We start from the raw sequence: 20,084 nt of genomic DNA, 5'->3' as shown, positions 1-20,084 counted from the left end.
GAAAGATTGAAGGCAGTAGGAGAAGGGGACGACAGAGGATGAGATGGTTGGATGGTATCACCGACTCAGTGGGCATGAGTTTGAGTAAACTCTGGGAGTTGGCGATGGACAGGGCGGCCTGGTGTGCTGCAGTCATGGGGTCGCAAAGAGTCGGATATGATTGAGCAACTGAACTAAACTGAACTTAAGGTGGGCTTTCAGTTTTCAAAAGGTTTTTCCCTCATAAATACTACATTATGAAATATCAGCTGTTTAATATTGTTGTACTTAAAAAATCAAGAGGCTCATCAGGTATGAGAAGGGAAGGAGTCTGTGTGTTTTCCTGTATCTAAATTTTACCTGAATAAAACAAGAAGGGAATTATTAATAACCAATAATGCAATGAAGCAAAAGGATATAAATAATCACAATTATTGATAATAACATAAGCTCCAGAGTAGAGAACCCAGAAAAGACCCACACAGATTTAATCAACTGATCTTTGACAAGGGAACACAAGCAATTCACTGAAGAAATGATAGTCTTCTCAACAAATGGTGCTGGAACAATTGGACATCTGCATGGAAAAAATATATAAATCTAGAAATAGACTTTACAGCTTTTGCATAATTGACTCAAGAAGGATCATAGACATAAATTTAAAACACAGAACTATAAAACTCTTAGAGGGTAACATATAAGACAATCTAGATGACCTTGACTTGTATGATGACTTTTTAGACATAACACTAAAAGCATAATCCAGGAAAAAGTTAAAAATTCAAAACTTGTGCTCTGTGAATGACACTGTTAAGAGAATGAAAAGATCAGCTAAAAATAACTTGAAAAATATATATCTGATGAAAGACTGATATTTAAAGTAGAGAACCTTAGCATGCAACAGTAAGAAAACAACCCAATTTTAAAATGTCCAAAGAACTTGAACACCAAAGAAAATATACCTTGACAAAATTTCATAAATATATGAAAAGATACCCAACATTATCTTCCAAGGGGATCACAAATTAAGCCAACGATGACATGCAACTACATACCTGTTAGAATGGCTAAAATTCAAAGTATTGACAGTACTAAACAGTGGTGAGGATATGAAGAAAGAAGAACTCTTTTCCATTAATGGTGAGAATGCAAAATGGTAAAGCTTTGGAAGATAGTTTGACAATTTCTGACAAAATGAAACATACTCTTACCATATAATCTTGCAGTCGTGCTCCTCAATATTTACCCAGATGGAAAACTTATGTCCACACAGAAATCTGCATGCAAATGTTTATTTCAGCTTTGTTCATAATTGCCAAAACTTGGAAGCAACCAAGATATACTTCAGAAGGTGAATGAAATAAGCTGTGGTGCATCCAGACAATGGAATATTACACAACATTTAAAAGAAATGAGGTACCAAGTCATAAAAAGACATGAAGAAACTTATGTATGTAGTGCCAAAGGGAAAGAGTGCAATTTGAGAAGGCTACATACTGTATGTTTCCAGCTATATGACATCCTGGAAAAAACAAAATAATGGAGACAAATGAAAAGATAAGTGGTTGCAAGGAATTCTGGAGGAAAGATAGAGCCATGAATTGGTGGAGCACAGGTGATTTTCAGAGCAGTCAAACTATTCTGTATGACACTATAATGTGGATATATATCATGAAATTTTTGTCAAAATCCATAGAATGTACGACAGAAAGAGTGAACCCTAATGTAAACGGTGGATTTCAGTTAATATTCAGTTAATATGTTCAGTGACTAATCAGTTGCAATAAATGTACCACATGAATGAAAGATGTTGATGATAGGAAAAATAGTGTTGGGATAGGGAAAGAGGGAGACATGAGGTATTTGGGAACTCTGTCCTTTCCACGCAGTTTTTCTGGAAACCTAAAATTGGACTAAAAATAAAGCCTATTAATTTAAAAATGCATTTTAAAAACCACATGTAAACCCCACCCCCCCAAAAAAGAGAACTCCGCATTTATAAAAGAATGTGAAGGAGGTAGATGAGTTGTAATAATCGAAGGAAATCAGTTTGATTCAAGGCCAGTATGGCCCCACTTTGTACCTCCAGAAGCAAGATAGACTGTTGTTATCATGACCTTAGACTTAGAAAACACACACACACACACACACACACACACATATATAAAATGTCCAACTCCCAGGGGAATACAAAAAATTATCGAAACTATCATAACTGAATACTTCTTAAGCCCAACTCTTAAGCTCAACTTTAATATTCATTCAAAAATTACAATTGCAGTGGCCTTAAGGACATATTAATGTTCTCCTGTTTAATTTTGAACTTGCTAAACAAGTTTAAATAAGTTAGAATTTGATATATTAAAATACATCATAAAGAAAAGTGAGAAAATTTTCTAGACAATTTTTAAATTAGCTTTCCCTCATGCCCATTTTCCCTGTAATTTAGCTTTTGAGAACAGAAGGCTATTTGTTAGACTATTTCAGTATTTATCACTCCTTCATTAGAATTCCCATCCCAAAATGATTATAGAAAAAATTTTCTGAGGATAGTCACCCAAAGCTTTCCCCACCATAATCCTGTAGGATTTGAAAAAAATTTGAAAAACTTTCTAATCAGTGTATTTTTAGGATATCATTGGACTCCCAGTGGACCCAAGATCAACTCTATAGCTGTTTTGGTAGTTAGTTATTGTAATACGGTAACCCTGTAACAGATTACATAAAAATAAAAGTTTACCAACAGTATCCTTTTGAATTTGTTAGGTCTCAGTAAGACTTTTATTTCCATTGCGTTGTCAAGGTATTTCAGTTGATGTATTTTTCATCCCATTTTACATATATAGTACATAATTTCAAACCATGAATATTTATAATACCAAAGTAACTAACTTATGGAAGGAGGAATTTATTATTAATTAACTCAGAAGGAATTGATTATTTTTAAAGTTACAGTACTTCATGGTAAAGATAATAACATTGAAAATGAATGATTTGATGAATAACTGCACTTGAGTACAACAGTGCTAGGCACATACATATAAATAGGTAATTGAAGAATGGAAGACTGAATGAGTGAACAAATATGTACTCCTTAATAGGAGAGGCCAAGAGGAGCTACCCCACGTCCAAGGTAAGGAGCAGCGGCTGCGCTTTGCTGGAGCAGCCGTGAAGAGATACGGCACGTCCAAGGTAAGAGAAACCCAAATAAGATGGTAGCACTGAGAGAGGGCATCAGAGGGCAGACAGACTGAAACCACAATCATAGACAGCTAGCCAGTCTGATCACACAGACCATAGCTTGTCTAACTCAATGAAACTAAGCCATGCTGTGTGGGGCCACCCAAGACGGATGGGTCATGGTGGAGAGGTCTGACAGAATGTGGTCCACTGGAGAAGGAATGGCAAACCACTTCAGTATTCTTGCCTTGAGAACCCCATGAACAGTATGAAAAGGCAAAAAGATAGGAAACTGAAAGATGAATTCCCCAGGTCAGTAGGTGCCCAATATGCTACTGGAGATCACTGGAGAAATAACTCCAGAAAGAATGAAGGGATGGAGCCAAAGCAAAAACAACACCCAGCTGTGGATGTGACTGGTGTTAGAAGCAAGGTCTGATGCTGTAAAGAGCAATATTGCATAGGAACCTGGAATGTTAGGTCCATGAATCAAGGCAAATTGGAAGTGGTCAAACAGGAGATGGCAAGAGTGAATGTCAACATTCTAGGAATCGGGGAACTAAGATGGACTGGAATGGGTGAATTTAACTCAGATGACTGTTGTTTATCTACTACTGTGGGTAGGAATCCCTTAGAAAAAATGGAGTAGCCATCATGGTCAACAAGAGTCTGAAATGCAGTACTTGGATGCAATCTCAAAAACGACAGAATGATCTCTGTTCGTTTCCAAGGCAAACCATTCAATATCATGGTAATCCAAACCTATGCCTCAGCCAGTAACACTGAAGAAGCTGAAGTTGAACGGTTCCATGAAGACCTACAAGACCTTTTAGAACTAACACCCAAAAAAGATGTCCTGTTCATTATAGGGGACTGGAATGCAAAAGTAGGAAGTCAAGAAATACCTGGAGTAACAGGCAAATTTGGCCTTGGAGTACAGAATGAAGCAGGGCAAAGGCTAATAGAGTTTTGCCAAGAGAACACACTGGTCATAGCAAACACTCTCTTCCAACAACACAAGAGAAGACTCTACACATGGACATCACCAGATGGTCAACACTGAAATCAGATTGATTATATTCTTTGCAGCCAAAGATGGAGAAGCTCTGTACAGTCAGCAAAAACAACACCGGGAGCTGACTGTGGCTGGGATCATAATTGCCAAATTCAGACTTAAATTGAAGAAAGTGGGGAAAACCACTAGACCATTCAGGTATGACCTGAATCAAATCCCTTATGATTATACCTATTATATCATACCTATCAAATCCTTATATGATTATGTGGAAGTGACAAATAGATTTAAGGGACTAGATATGATAGACAGAGTGCCTGAGGAACTATGGACAGAGGTTCATGACATTGTACAGGAAACAGGGTTCAAGAACATCCCCAAGAAAAAGAAATGCAAAAAAAGCAAAAGGGCTGTCTGAGGAGGCCTTACAAATAGCTGTGAAAAGAGAAGCAAAAAGAAAAGGAGAAAAGGAAAGATTTACCCATTTGAATTCAGAATTCCAAAGAATAGCAAGGAGAGATAAGAAAGCCTTCCTCAGTGATCAATGCAAAGAAATAGAGGAAAACAACAGAATGGGAAAGACTAGAGATCTCTTCAAGAAAATTAGAAATACCAAGGGATCATTTCATGCAAAGATGGGCTCGATAAAGGACAGAAATGGTGTGGACCTAACAGAAGAAGAAAATATTAAGAAGAAGTGGCAAGAATACACAGAAGAACTGTACAAAAAAGATCTTCACGACCAAGATAGTCACGGTGTGATCACTCACCTAGAGCCAGACATCCTGGAATGTGAAGTCAAATGGGCCTTAAAAAGCATCACTATGAACAAAGCTAGTGGAGGTGATAGAATTCCAGTTGAGCTATTTCAAATGCTGGAAGATGATACTGTGAAAGTGCTGCATGCAGTATGCCAGCAAATTTGGAAAACTCAGCAGTGGCCACAGGACTGGAAAAGGGCTGTTTTCTTTCCAGTCCCAAAGAAAGGCAATGCCAAAGAATGCTCAAACTACTGCACAATTGCACTCATCTCACACGCTAGTAAAGTAAAGCTCAAAATTCTCCAAGCCAGACTTCAGCAATACATGAATGATAGACTTCCAGATGTTCAAGCTGGTTTTAGAAAAGGCAGAGGAACCAGAGATCAAATTGCCAACATCTGCTGGATCATCGAAAAAGCAAGAGTTCCAGAAAAACATCTACTTCTGCTTTATTGACTATGGCAAAGCCTTTGTGTGGATCACAACAAACTGGAAAATTCTGAAAGAGGTGGGAATACAAGACCACCTGACCTGCCTCTTGAGAAACCTGTATACAGGTCAGGAAGCAACAGTTATAACTGGACATGGAAGAACAGACTGGTTCCAAATAGGAAAAGGAGTACGTCAAGGCTGTTTATTATCACCCTGTTTATTATCACCCTCCTTATTTAACTTATATGCAGAATACATCATGAGAAATGCTGGGCTGGAAGAAGCACAAGCTGGAATCAAGATTGCCAGGAGAAATATCAATAACCTCAGATATGCAGACACCACCCTTATGGCAGAAAGTGAAGAGGAACTAAAGAGCCTCTTGATGAAAGTGAAAGAGGAGAGTGAAAAAGTCGGCTTAAAGCTCAACATTCAGAAAACGAAGATCACGGCATCTGGTCCAAAAACTTCATGGCAAATAGATGGGGAAACAGTGGCTGACTTTATATTTTTGGGCTCCAAGATCACTGCAGATGGTGATTGCAGCCATGAAATTAAAAGACACTTACTCCTGGAAGGAAAGTTATGACCAACCTAGGCAGCATATTAAAAAGCAGAGACATTACTTTGCTAACAAAGGTCCATCTAGTCAAGGCTATGATTTTTCCAGTAGTCATGTATGGATGTGAGAGTTGGACTATAAAGAAAGTTGAGTGCCAAAGGATTGATGCTTTTGAACTGTGGTGTTGGAGAAGACTCTTGAGAGTCCCTTGGACTGCAAGGAGATCCAACCAGTCCATCTTAAAGGAAATCAGTCCTGGGTGTTCATTGAAAGGACTGTTGTTAAGGCTGAAACTCCCAATTTTGGCCACTTGATGTGAAGAGCTGACTCATTTGAAAAGACCGTGATGTTGGAAAAGATTGAAGGCAGGAGGAGAAGGGGACGACAGAGGATGAGATGGTTGGATGGCATCACTGACTCAATGGACATGAGTTTGGGTAAACTCCGGGAGTTGGTGATGGACAGGGAGGCCTGGTATGCTCTGGTTCATGGGGTCGCAAAGAGTCAGACACGACTGAGCGACTGAACCAAACTGAAACTTAACAAGGAAAGATTACTGACATTTATTGAGTATCTACTAGGCAGAGGCATTCATTATCATGAAACACCACAGTCAGTTCTCATACAAGCAATTAAAGATGAGAAAACTGAGACTGAGAAAGGTTAAGCTGATTGTTCAAGGTTACACAGCTATTAAATAGCAAGGTGGAAAGCAAACTTGGAAGTGTTTTTGACCCTTATTCTCATATTTTATTTGTTCTATATTGCCTTAGAGAGTTGACTATGGAGATGTGAACATTTATGAATGAATGAATTATGAATTTATGAATGAACATTTATGAATTCTCAAATATCGGTTAAAAAAAGCCTTTTCTTCTCCATGTTTTGACCTCTGTTCTTTGCCCAGTAAAAGAAGGTTGAATTAAGAATATGCTAACTGTCCTTACATAACCTCAGAGAGCCCTGACCTCTCTGGTTCCACACAGCATATGGATGCCAATGTCCAGAGTGCCCTGAGATGGGCCCCCAACCTAACTTCTTTCTCAAGGAAGTTTCTAACTAAGCTATGAGAAAGAATTTCATTTTCAAAGAGAAACTTGTTAACCTACATCTATTTCTAATTGATGTAAAACAAGAACTGGTATCACGTTTCTCATATCTCTAACCTAGTTTCAGCCTCCACCAATTCAAACTTTTCCTGGAAAGGTCAGTATAGTGGGGATGAGCAGAGACTTTTTTCAGCATCACCTCCTCTAATCCACTCCTTTTTGCCCTGAAAGTTTTCTGTGAACTCTGTTTTGAGATGCCGTTCAAATTTCATTAATTTCATAGACCTACTGACACCAGAAAGATTGTTTCAGTTGCTTTGTGTTTTCTTTTGCTACTTGAAGTCAACAGAATTTACTTTACAAAAACTATCACTGTTAGTCAACTTTAATAATCATAAACCTAGTGATAGTCGCATATCTATTATAATCCAAATGGGCACATGAAAACAAACATTATTATTGGTGTGAACCTTTGAACCCTGACTAACTCATGCATTAAGAGTTGACATTATGTGAAGGAATTATCAATGGAAAGATTGTCCTACCGAAGAATCTCCAGCTGACATTCCCATTTAGGACCAAAATGTGCCTTATTTCCCACTTTTCTTTCAGCACTGGGTGCTGAAGTGGCTTCTTAGTCTTTGCACAGCTTTATCTCAGACTTTTGATGGCTCTAATAGTTGAGTCTGTACTTCCTTTACATTTTGACAGACAGGCTTTTCTCTGTTTTTATACTTCAGCATCAGTCAACCCCTAACCATGATAAATAATAACCTTGTATGCTCCTTGTGCTCTTTCCTGATGTTTAGGAAAAGGCATCATTAACCCTTGACGTTCAAGAAAATACACCAATGCATCTATTTCCCTGTTACAGCCCCACTAGAGTGAATTTCAGCAACTTATATCTTCAAACCATATGCCACTGCACCCAAATGTGGATTAATAAAATGTGGCACATACATAGGATGGAAGATTATTTCACCTTAAAATGAATGAGAGTCTGGTATACACTGCACAGTGGATGAACCCTGAAGACATTATATTAAATGAAATAAGCCTGACTCAAAAGGACTAATACTGTAGGATTCCAATTATATGAGGTACTTGGGTGACCAGATTCATAGAGACAGAAGATAGAATGGTGATTGGAGAAATGGAGTGAAGGAGCCAGTGTTAAATGAGTACGGTTTCAGTTTGGGAATATAAAAAATGTTTAGAAATGAGTGGTGGTGATGGCTGCACAATAATGTGAATCTATTTAATGCTGCAAACTGTACACCTAAAAATGGTTAACATGGTAAATTTTATGTTGTATGTTTTTACCACAATAAAAAGTAAAAACTTGAAAAAAAAAACAAAAATACAACTGGAAATGACTAAAGAAATTTAAGAACGTATATTTAAGAAAAGCACTTTTGTTATTCAGTCAATAAATACTCTATTTTTTAAAGATAAGAAAGGGAAGAGATTAATATATTAAACCTTATTTTAATAGGTCAGAAGTGAGGCCACAAGAGGTTAAAATTCTGAGTTAAGAAAACAATATGGCAGAGCTACAACTAGAACTCCTACAGAACTAGGACAGCTACAACTACAACTGTGACTCCCAAACCAGAACCTTTCTATTCCCACAGAATCAATTCCCTTTCTTTTTGTAATAGCTGATATTTTTGATACATAGTCCTTAGAATAAAGGAAGGATGGCTAAACTTCTGGCAAAAATATTAGTAGGTTTCCTTAGTATTGCATTACTTACAGCTGAATAATGTTCCCAGGCCTGCTGCTCTCTTGATAGTCAGAATAAGGCATCTTGACCAACATGCCATTTAGTGGAAGAGCCAGATGTTAGATGAGCACACAGACCAGTTATCTGGTCCTTGTAGTCTTGTTAATTAGTTGGTAAATCAGACATCCAAAGTTGTGCAACGTATTTTGGTGAGGGATGGCCACAGTGTACTTATGATCATAATGTATGAATTCTAGCATGTGCATTGACCTCTGAGGGAATTTCCCCTCTCCCATCCTATCTTGGGTGAACTTGCTCTGACATTAGTTCTCACTTGAGACTTCTGTCAATCACTCAGAATTTGTGCTTGTGACAGCAGTGATGCTCTCCACTTCTCCCTATTTGATTAATTTTCATATAATATTAAACACGTTCCTTGTAGTTAAAATCTTGCAGCACTAGAGTCTTCATCTGACTCTTGATCAGCAGTAATGGAGTTATATAAAACTGCCATGTCCAGAAGCCAGGCCATCATGTGAATTGCTTTATCATCTTGTCTCTAATCCTAACGTCAGCCCTGCAAAATGGGCTGGATTATTTTCATTCTGAAGATTATAAAACACTCAGATTAAAATGGTTTTATCTGATTCCTTATAAACAACTACCTACATACCCTTGAATTCTTCTGCTTCTCACTCATTATAGTCATTGCTGGTTCTTAAACATTTCTTTAGTGCTCCTAACTCCCAGATATCATTCAGATCTTTCCTCTACACTACACCTGCCTAGACTCAGGTCAGTTCAGTTCAGTCGCTCAGTCGTGTCTGACTCTTTGCAACCCCATGAATCACAGCACGCCAGGCCTCCCTGTCCATCACCAACTCCCGGAGTTAACCCAGACTCACGTCCAGCGAGTCAGTGATGCCATCCAGCCATCTCATCCTCTGTCGTCCCCTTCTCCTTCTGCCCCCAATCCCTCCCAGCATCAGAGTCTTTTCCAATGAGTCAACTCTTCGCATGAGGTGGCCAAAGTACTGGAGTTTCAGCTTTAGCATCAGTCCTTCCAAAGAAATCCCAGGGCTGATCTTTAGAATGGACTGGTTGGATCTCCTTGCAGTCCAAGGGACTCTCAAGAGTCTTCTCCAACACCACAGTTCAAAAGCATCAATTCTTCGGCGCTCAGCCTCCTTCACAGTCCAACTCTCACATCCATCCATGACCACAGGAAAAACCATAGCCTTGACTAGATGGACCTTTGTCAGCAAAGTAATGTCTCTGCTTTTCAATATGCTATCTAGGTTGGTAATAACTTTCCTTCCAGGAGTAAGCATCTTTTAATTTCATGGCTGCAGTCACCATCTGCAGTGATTTTGGAGCCCAAAAAAATAAAGTCTGACACTGTTTCCCCATCTATTTCCCATGAAGTGATGGGACCAGATGCCATGATCTTCGTTTTCTGAATGTTAAGCTTTAAGCCAACTTTTTCACTCTCCACTTTCACTTTCATCAAGAGGCTTTTTAGTTCCTCTTGACTTTCTGCCATAAGGGTGGTGTCATCTGCATATCTGAGGTTATTGATATTTCTCCCGGCAATCTTGATTCCAGCTTGTGTTTCTTCCAGTCCAGCGTTTCTCATGATGTACTCTGCATATAAGCTAAATAAGCAGGATGACAATATACAGCCTTGACATAGTCCTTTTCCTATTTGGAACCAGTCTGTTGTTCCATGTCCAGTTCTAACTGTTGCTTCCTGACCTGCCTAGACTAGTGCTTCTCAAATTTTAATGTGAACCTTTAGTATTACCTCCATATCTGGCTAAAATGAAGATTTTGATTCAGTAGGTCTAGGGTGGAACGTGAAATCTTGCCTGTCTCATGTTTTTTCAGATGCTGCCAGTGAGACTGATCCTCAAATCATAGCTTGAGAAGCAAGATTCTAAAGCTGTGCTTCCCAGTATGGAAACCTTTAACTACATATGGCTGTCAAGCATTTGCAGTGTGCTAGTCTGAAGTGATCACTTTCGCGTGTGTGTGCTCAGTCATGTCCGACTGTTTGCGACCGTATGTACTAAAGACCCCCAGGCTCCTCTGTCCATGGAATTTTCCAGGCAAGAATACTAGAGTGGTTTACCATTTACTTCTTCAGGGGATCTTCCTGACCTAGGGACTGAACTTGCATCTTCTGCATTGCAGGCAGATTCTTTACCACTGAGCCATCAGGGAAACCCAGTCTGAACTGAGATATGCAGCAAATGTACACACTGGATTTTGAAGACTTAGTCTAAAACAATGTGAGTAAAATACCTAATTTATATTGATTGCATGTTAAAATACTTTGAACATGTTGGGTTAAATGTAATGCATTATTAAAATCAACATTGCCCATTTGTTTTTTTTTTCCTTTTAAATTGACTCCTGGAATATTTAAATTTGCACATGTGGCTAATGTCTTTCCATTGAACAACACTGCTGTAGAGAATCCTGAATCTCCTCCACTCATTCAAATGTCTCTTCTTTAAGACCTGGATCAAGTAACCTTCCTCTAGTGTTTTCCTTATGTTCTCACCTCAGGTGACCTCTCCTACTCTTCTAGCTCCCAGGGCCCATTTGTCATTTAGCACACACTGCCTTGTGTTGCCTATATCTTGCTGGCTAGGCAGTGAGTTCCTGAAATTCCAAGCTTATATATCATTACTTATTAGATTGTATCTTATTCCTCTTTGCTTTGACAACCCCTAGAAAAGAACCTACTTTCTAATAGATTTTCAGTGGTGGCTGCCGAATAAATTAGCCCTAAAAATCTTCTGTGACTTTGTGTGTCTCAAAGTGCTAAGCACTATGCAATTAAAAAAGAAAGGTCTAAATTAAAGTGTGAATCAGTTCCAGCCAACCTTAGTGCAATGATCAGTGTGTTCTTGGGGCTGCCTGACCTGCTGTCCTCTCTGCTAAGAGAATTCTCCATAACTGTAATAGAAACCTAATCAAAACATAATTAGGAAGGCAAACTACTGTAAAAAGCCATCATATAATGCATTCCAACAAGAGATTGGGGGATTATCTGCACCACTGGTTTCCTCCTTTAGGATAATTAAACGTTGATTGAAAGAGAATTGCTTAAAAATAAAGAAGGTGACTGCTTCTCTTCAGTACGATTGTCGTAATTGAAATGAGGAATTTGAGAAGGCCCTTGGCTAGAAGTAAGGGGCATGTTCCAAATGTTATGTCAGACAGGATTTAAGAAGCATTTACTCATCTTCAGTTTGAGGTTCAAGGATCGTTGCCTTCTAATGTACTTCCTGGTAAACATTCATTCATTCATTCGTTTATTCTTCACTCACCCACTTTCTCACTCACTTATTTACCTCTTCACTTAACTCAACAGGCTTACTTCTTCACCCAGCAATCTATGGAGCACCTACAGTAAGTCAGGTACTGGTGAACCAGGATTCATGAGGCAGTTCAGTGCAAGAGACAGACACCCATAACATCTTAAATAAAAACGAGCTTTCAGATGATTCTCTTTCCCTGCTAATTTCTGAACTAGATCTGGTACCTTGTTTAATTTTCTGACCAACCATTCATACCCCAGTATCACTATGCAGTTTGGAAAAAAATAATTTTATGTCCTCAAAGCATTTTGAAAGGGGCATTAAACATATCTAGTCCCAAAGATGCTTTGAGGACCTACTATTTTTTTTCCAGACTACAATTTTTTAAAAAAGGTCCTTGGCACTTGTATACTACTACTACTACTAAGTCATTTCAGTTGTGTCCAACTCTGTGCAACCCCATAAATGGCAGCCCACCAGGCTTCCCCGTCCCTGGGATTCTCCAGGCAAGAACACTGGAGTAGGTTGCCATTTCCTTCTCCAGTGCATGAAAGTGAAAAGTGAAAGTGAAGTCCCTCAGTTGTGTCCAACCCTCAGCAACCCCGTGGACTGCAGCCTTCCAGGCTCCTCCGTCCATGGGATTTTCCAGGCAAGAGTACTGGAGTGGGGTACCATTGCCTTCTCCGGGCACTTGTATAACAGAGCAATATTATGGAAAATAGTCCCTTAATACTTTTGTGTTCATTTCATTTTTAAGACATGCCTGATTCCTGTCAATAGCATCCTCCTCCAAGAGCTTTCTGCCTGCTCTGGTCTCAGTTGCCATAGAGCTCAAGAGGTTCTTCTGCCCCTGCAAGGCAAGGGCAGATAAATTAGTCAGAATCCGCATCTCAGAGAACTCTACCTGTCATTCACTGCATCCATCCACTCTAACTTCTGGGTGTAAGGTCCAGCTAATAGTACCTGAAGTGATATTGTAGACTACTAAAGAAAATTCTTACTGTTGGAACTTTATTTATAGAAAAGGAAAGAAATGCCAGTTTGAGAACTAATTTTCCATTAAAAAATGCTTATTTGCCTGTGTTATATGCATGTATCAGTGGATGAGATTGTATGACCTCTATTAGAATGTAAGTTCTTGCAGGGCAGGAGTCTTGTGTTTTTCCACATGTAGTGCTCAGTAAGGTTTTACACAGTGTGCTCAGAATGGTTTTATAAATTGAAACAATATCTATGACACATAAGCTAGGCATGATGGAAGGGAAAGGCATTAATATTTCTGAGTCTCATTTCACCACTGTCATCAGGACAAATTTAACAATTCTTTCTCAGAAAAAAAAAATCTATTTGATATCCCACTATAATCATATTCTTTGAGAAAAATGATTCTGTTCATTTTTCAGGGGCTACACATGGCTGTGTATTTGAGGAGCTCCCTGTAGCCAGGCTTCATATGACAGTCATTAATCCAGTGATGACTTTGGAACAGGAAAAAATTAATTTCTTGCCCTGAGATAGATGGAGAAAGAAGAGAAACATAAAAATCTATTATTTGGACAGCTTTAAGCTCTGACCTACTTAAGAAAGCTAATGCAATAGTGATGTTCATTCATTAATTAAAATTCTTTAAGCGTGCATTTTATATTAATCATGTATTTTATATTCATATTATGCATTAGGCTTGGATGTCCATATTACTAACACTGATAATTAAAGATCTGCCAGAAGCCTGCTTTTTAGCAACGTAGTTTGGAATCATAGGAAGCCAATATCTGGCATATAATTTGTTACCTATACTGAAGATTTTTTCCTCACCCAAATTTAATCAGAATTAGTTCACTTTATTTTAGTTAAAAAGCAATGAAGCCAAATGGTTTGAGACTAGTGAACAGATTTTTAAAATTCAGCTTTAAAAGATTCTTTTTTTAGTTATTCAAGCATATAAATCAAATCATCTTTCGTATTCAAAATATGAAAATAATTATTAAAATTTGTACCAGTTTTCAAGCCATTGTTTTATATCCTATATGTTTAATTCAATTTTTTTTTTTTGCCATAATTTATCCCCAAATCTGAAAGGTTTATTTCAGATCTGAGATCAGGAAGGAGTCATAAGATGATTAGAAAGAAATATAGTGTGGCTTAGTAGACTGATGATGGGATAGAACCCTAAGGCTTCATGCCCTTGCCAGGGATTAACTATTTACAGGAAATGGGAGACCCCAGGCATCAGAGGTGCAATTGTGAGCCCTGATAATCTAACGCTTTGGAACAAGAATGTCTTTTGAGGACTTAAAAGAATCATTTTATAAGGGGAGCAAAAAAGAAATACTTTAAGATCATAGGGCTTGTTAATAGCTAGCTCCTGATTCCATCCCAGGCCACCTTTTTGGCACCAGGGTACGCTGAGAACTTGAAAAAATCGAATGCATTGAAAAAGTTTTGTTTGTTGAGAAAATTTTTGACAAAATTCAACAGATGTTTATTGATTACTTTCTACCAAGTGGAACTAATACAGCCCTAACTCTGAACCCTTTCAAAAAGTTCTGCCCTGTATATGGGCTGGAGTCTATTGGAAAGAGAACTAGATTGGGAATGGTTGGGCTCAGAACATTATCAGGAGAGCCAGTGGGACTACGGAATGGTGCCGGGCAGCTGATAGAGGAATGGGAAGATTCCTGAGATGCTTGGCAGCACAAGGGGTCAACATTCCAGGGCTGAGGATCTGTTTGTGTGTGTGTAAACCATGACAAGGACGTTCACCAAATTGTGGAGTGGAGGATGTTAACTTTTCTTAAACTCTCAAGACCTAACCTCAGCTTTTCCACTTCCTCTGCACTCAGGGCTTACCTGTTGGCTTAGACAGTAAAGAGCCTGCCTACAGCGTGGGAGACCCTGGTTCCATCCCTGGGTTGGGAAGATCCCCTGGAGAAGGAAATGGTAACCCACTCTGGTCTTCTTGCCTGGAAAATCCCATGGATGGAGGAGCCTGGCAGGCTACAGTCTGTGCAGTCGCAGAGTCGGACACGACTGAGCGACTTCCCTTTCACTTTCACTGTACCCACAACCTCTGAACTCTCTCCTCTGGAATAATTAGACCCACATGACTTCCAACTGAAAATTCAGCCCCATGCCAGTCTTGCTTAAGTCAGGAAAGGATTTAAGAAGCCAAGTTCAATTCCAAGGGGCCACAGCATAAGTTACTACATTCTCTGAACTTGAGCTCCAAATACTAATACCAGTCTTCTTATTCCAAGACTACCCTCTCTTAAACTGCCTCCCAACCCCCACTGTGTGTCTCAGTCTCTGGATTGAATTCCTGTGTCAGATACATTTGCCCAGCACATCTCATCTCTCTAGAGATGGGATCAGTTCCTTTCTCCTTTATCCAGGACTGACAGAATCCCTGAAGGTGGTAATTGCCTGGGCTCTTCAGGTAGCAGCTGCTTCCCTAATTTCTGTGATGTCTTTCTATCCAACTTTGAAGATACCCACTATGTTCTGAGCCTTGCACGGGTTTTAGGTTCGACAAGACCTACCTACCAAGTTCTACGAGAAGTCTTGTTTGAAGTACTGACTCTGCCAAGGCTCTTTCCACCGTAATTAATTATCCCATTTCTGGTTACATCACAAGATCCCACAAAAGGTAAAATAACCTCTAGGGTATAATTTGCTTAAACAGTAAAATTTAGTTTGTTTTCCAGCAGACCTTACTAAAATATTAGGGTTACTTTTTAAATCATTTATTTTTAAAATTTTGGTAAAATATAAATAAAATCCAAAATCACTGCATATGGTGATTGCAGCCATGAAATTAAAAAACAACTTGGAAGGAAAGTTATGACCAACCTAGACAGCATATTAAAAAGCAGAGACTTTACTTTGCCAACAAAGGTCCCTCTAGTCATGGCTATGGTTTTTCCAGTAGTCATGTATGGAGACTACATATATGGAGATATGAGAGTTAGACTATAAAGAAAGCTCAGTGGCAAAGAATTGATGCTTTTGAAGTGTGGTATTGGAGAAGACTCTTGAGAGTCCCTTGGACTGCAAGGAGATCTAACCAGTCCATCCTAAAGGAGATCAGTCCTGGGTGTTCTCTGGTAGTTCTGATGTTGAAGCTGCAACTACAATACTTTGGCTACCTGATACGAAGAGCTGACTCATTTGAAAAGACCTTGATGCTGGGAAAGATTGAGGGCAGGAGAAGAAGGGGACAACAGAGGATGAGATGGTTGGGTGGCATCACCAACTCAATATACATGAGTTTGAATAAACTCTGGGAGTTGGCGATGGACAGGGAGGCCTGGTATGCTGCAGTTCATGTGGTCGCAAAGAGACGGATATGACTGAGCGACTGAACTAAACTGAAAATAAAATTCAGAGATTCCCTGGAGAATCACATGGTGAAGAGTCAGCATGCAATGTGGGAGGCAATGTGGGAGACCCGGGTTCGATCCCTGGGTTGGGAAGATCCCCTGGAGAAGGAAATGGTAACCCACTCCAGTATTCTTGCCTGAAAAAGCCCATGGCTGGAGGAGCCTGGCAGGCTACAGATAATTAAATGAGATAATTATCTCATTTCTGGTTACATCGTGAGATCCCACAAAAGGTAAAATAACCTCTAGAGTATAATTTGCTTAAATAGTAAAATTCAGTTTTCCAGCAGACCTTGCTAGAATATTAGGATTATTTTTTAATTATTTAATTTTTAAATTGTGGTAAAATATAAATAAAATTTTGGAGAAGGCGATGGTACCCCACTCCAGTACTCTTGCCTGGAAAATCCCATGGGCGGAGGAGTCTGGTGGGCTGCAGTCCATGGGGTCATGAGGAGTCAGACACGACTGAGCAACTTCCCTTTCACTTTTCACTTTCATGCACTGGAGAAGGAAATGGCAACCCACTCCAGTGTTCTTGCTTAGAGAATCCCAGGGATGGGGGAGCCTGGTGGGCTGCCGTCTATGGGGTCACACAGAGTCGGACACAACTGAAGTGACTTAGCTGCAGCAGCATAAATAAAATTTAATATTTTAACCATTTTAAGTGTCTAGTTTAGTGGCACTAAATACATTAATATTGTTGTGCAACCGTCACCACCATCCACCTCCAAAACTTAACTTCCCAAACTGAAATTCCATACCCATTAAACACTAACTCCCCCAGCCCCTGGCAGCCACCATTCTACTCTCTGTCTCTATGAATTTGACTGCTCTATGAGTCCCATATGAGTGGAATCATATAGTGTTTTTCTATATATGACTGACTTAGTTCACTTAACATAATGTCTGCAATCCATGTTGTAAAAGGTAACTAAATTTCCTTCCTTAGTAAAGATGAACAATATTTCATCACATGTACATATAGTCTTTGTTTTGTTTATCCATTCATCTGTTGGTGGTAACTTGGGTTGCTTCTACATTTTTGCTGTTGTGTGTGATGTTGCTAGGAATTTGGGTGTACAAATGTGTGTCAAAGTACATGCTTTCAGTTTTTTTGAGTGTATACCCAGAAATGAAGTTGCTAGATTATATGGTGATTCTATGTTTAATTTTTTGAGGAACCTTCATATTATTTTAGAATTACTTAAAAACTCTGACATTGAGTAAGAACATCTTGCCACCATCTCCTTTTTATATTAACATATATATGTATAAATATATGTGTATATATATGGTGATGCACAGGGAGGCCTGGCGTGCTATGATTCATGGGTTGCAAAGAGTCAGACACGACTGAGCAACTGAACTTAACTGATATATATATATAATAAAATCTTCAATAAACATAAATGAGATGTGCATATATAGATGAACTCTAAACAAATGACTTAATGTTTGTCCTTAAGAACAGATTCACTCAGGGGAGCTAAATACCAATTAAAGCTTATTGCAAAATAATAGAGCAGTAATTTGGAAAAGTTTTTTTGTGTCAACATGACACAGATTTTAGCAATTACGGAGTGGCCAGATTTAAATCCCAGTGATTTAATCACACCCTAAAATACTCTACGAATTTTTGCAAGACAGCTCTATTAAAACCAACAAACACAGCTTCTAACTGGCTTTCTACAAATTATATTGAAACTTAAGTGTTAGAACAGCCAATTCTTTATTCATTTCTCTCTGGGATTTGTAACCTGAGTTTGAAATCAGATGCTCTTCCAAATACTACCAAATTGACTGCAGGGACCATCAGCAAATCATATAATACGTGAATTGATAGTGTGTTCTAAGCTGTGATTTACTAAGTTGATGGCTACTGTCATTATTAGGGGTTGCCTGAACATGGAAACAGCATATATTTATCATAGAAATTGAAAAGTTATATTTGTTTCAATCATCTTGTTTTAAAGGCTAACTGTTGGTCTCTTCATCATGGTTTATGTCATTAACTCACACAGTGATATAAATGGCATATATGTCATTACTGACCATCGCTATGCTCCTGTGTTTCTATATATTGATTAAGAGAATTATCAAGACTCTTCCCATTTAGTCACACTATCTTTATTCCACTATGTGGTGGGTGGAACAGTAGGCACTGGTGAAATGTAGATAAATAAGATTTGATCCTTGCCTTCAAGAAGCTCAAACTCTAATCTGAAATTGGATTAATGTTAATGGCTCTTAGTTGGTAGATTTAAACTGTGACATGTCTTACTGACAGAAAAATAAATGAGTGAATACTGCTGTTTATTCTGCAATTTTTCCTCAATAATGTGCCTATTGGTCATGTCATCTTTACCACTGAAACCCAGCCTCTAGGGCACTCCTCACATGGCCATCAAGGAGCCCCTGATCTTTTCTCCCTGGGTTGGCATTAATGTTTTTTTTGTTGTTGTTGTTGTTGTTGTTGTTCTCTGAAAACATCAGTTATTTTATTAAAGTTCTGCCCAGTTGGAAACCCACAGCTATCTCCCACTTCTTGGAGAGGGAGAGCAGGCAGGCAGAGGGGAGCCCAGGGTCTTCAGTGAGGAAGTGAGGAGTCTCAATTTCTTCCTGCTAAGCTCTTTCTTCTACTGCCAGAGATTTTGTACCTATAACCCACTCACACAGCTTCCTTTGAACTTAGTCCTCCCTAGAACTATCACATAGAAAAACATGGTTTGATGCATGTCAAATTTCCTTAGGAACTTTTGATTTTAGGATAGAAACAAAAGGATAAAGGGAAGAGGTCCAAATTTTATATCAAGCTCTATCCACAAATGTCTCTGAAGGAAAATATTATAGCTGTGCCCTTAGGCTCCTAGTCAAACTCAAATGATTTTAGTGTCTTTTTGTTAATGTCTTTTTGTTCATTCATCTATCCCACTAAAACTGTCTTATATAATGATTTGCTTATGTATTTATCACCCCTGGTTAAAACCAAGGTCCTCAAGTGTAGAAATAATGCTGCTATCATATAATGTGAGAGAAGAAGTCATAACTTTTTCATAATTTCCATCAGTAACTTCTCCTTTTTTTGATATAAAAATAACTGATGTTTTCTCAGTCTTATGTAAAGAATGAGTAAAGACATCTTCAAAAAAACTTTGCCAGTTTTTTAATTGACCTAAAACATATAATCTAAGTAAAAAAAAAAAAAAAAACTTCACCAGAATTGCAAATATAGCTTCATAACAAATTTCTTAGCTCCAAAATTTATTTCTTAAAATTCTAAATAGAAATTTTGGAGGTGCCATCAGGGGATGGGTCTTTTTCATCTTTGGTTCACTAACTTGTAAATCCATGCCAAGAAAGCAGTAACCCTCCTTAATGTTTCCTGAGTGATTCATGATCATAAGAAATCTGGATCTCAAGAGCTTTCTTTCCTTTATAACAAGTTAAGGAAATATTCACAAACTGTCATGATGTAAGAAAGTTTCTGGCAGTGATATCTGCAAGGAGGGAGTTTCAAAACGTGGAAACTTCAGAAAAACATCATCCAGTTGTTTTTCTTTCAACTTCACTTGAGAAACAGCCCCATCTTTGATCCTCTTGTGCTTGTTTTTATTTCAGACATCCTGACCTAAACTAAGTGTATGTTTTGCTCCCGTTAATTTATTTGAA

General features: G+C 38.5%; 1 protein-coding gene and 1 long non-coding RNA gene across 3 annotated transcripts in view; one reads left to right on the top strand and one right to left on the bottom strand.

The window, feature by feature from the left end:
• LOC139186196 (uncharacterized) overlaps positions 1-10,992 on the top strand; it is a 36,086-nt gene extending 25,094 nt beyond the window's left edge. For both annotated transcript variants that reach the window (XR_011569732.1, XR_011569733.1), the window contains 2 exons: positions 10,592-10,812; positions 10,898-10,992. This is a non-coding gene — a long non-coding RNA (uncharacterized lncRNA). The remainder of the gene's footprint in view (positions 1-10,591; positions 10,813-10,897) is intronic.
• Positions 1-20,084, bottom strand: part of STARD13 (StAR related lipid transfer domain containing 13) — a 492,634-nt gene that overhangs the window by 414,608 nt on the left and 57,942 nt on the right. The gene's annotated exons all lie outside the window — the stretch shown is intronic.

This window comes from Bos indicus, chromosome 12 (genome assembly GCF_029378745.1).
Source record: "Bos indicus isolate NIAB-ARS_2022 breed Sahiwal x Tharparkar chromosome 12, NIAB-ARS_B.indTharparkar_mat_pri_1.0, whole genome shotgun sequence".
Taxonomy (NCBI): Eukaryota; Metazoa; Chordata; class Mammalia; order Artiodactyla; family Bovidae; genus Bos; species Bos indicus.
This window is presented reverse-complemented; position numbering and strand designations above follow the sequence as displayed.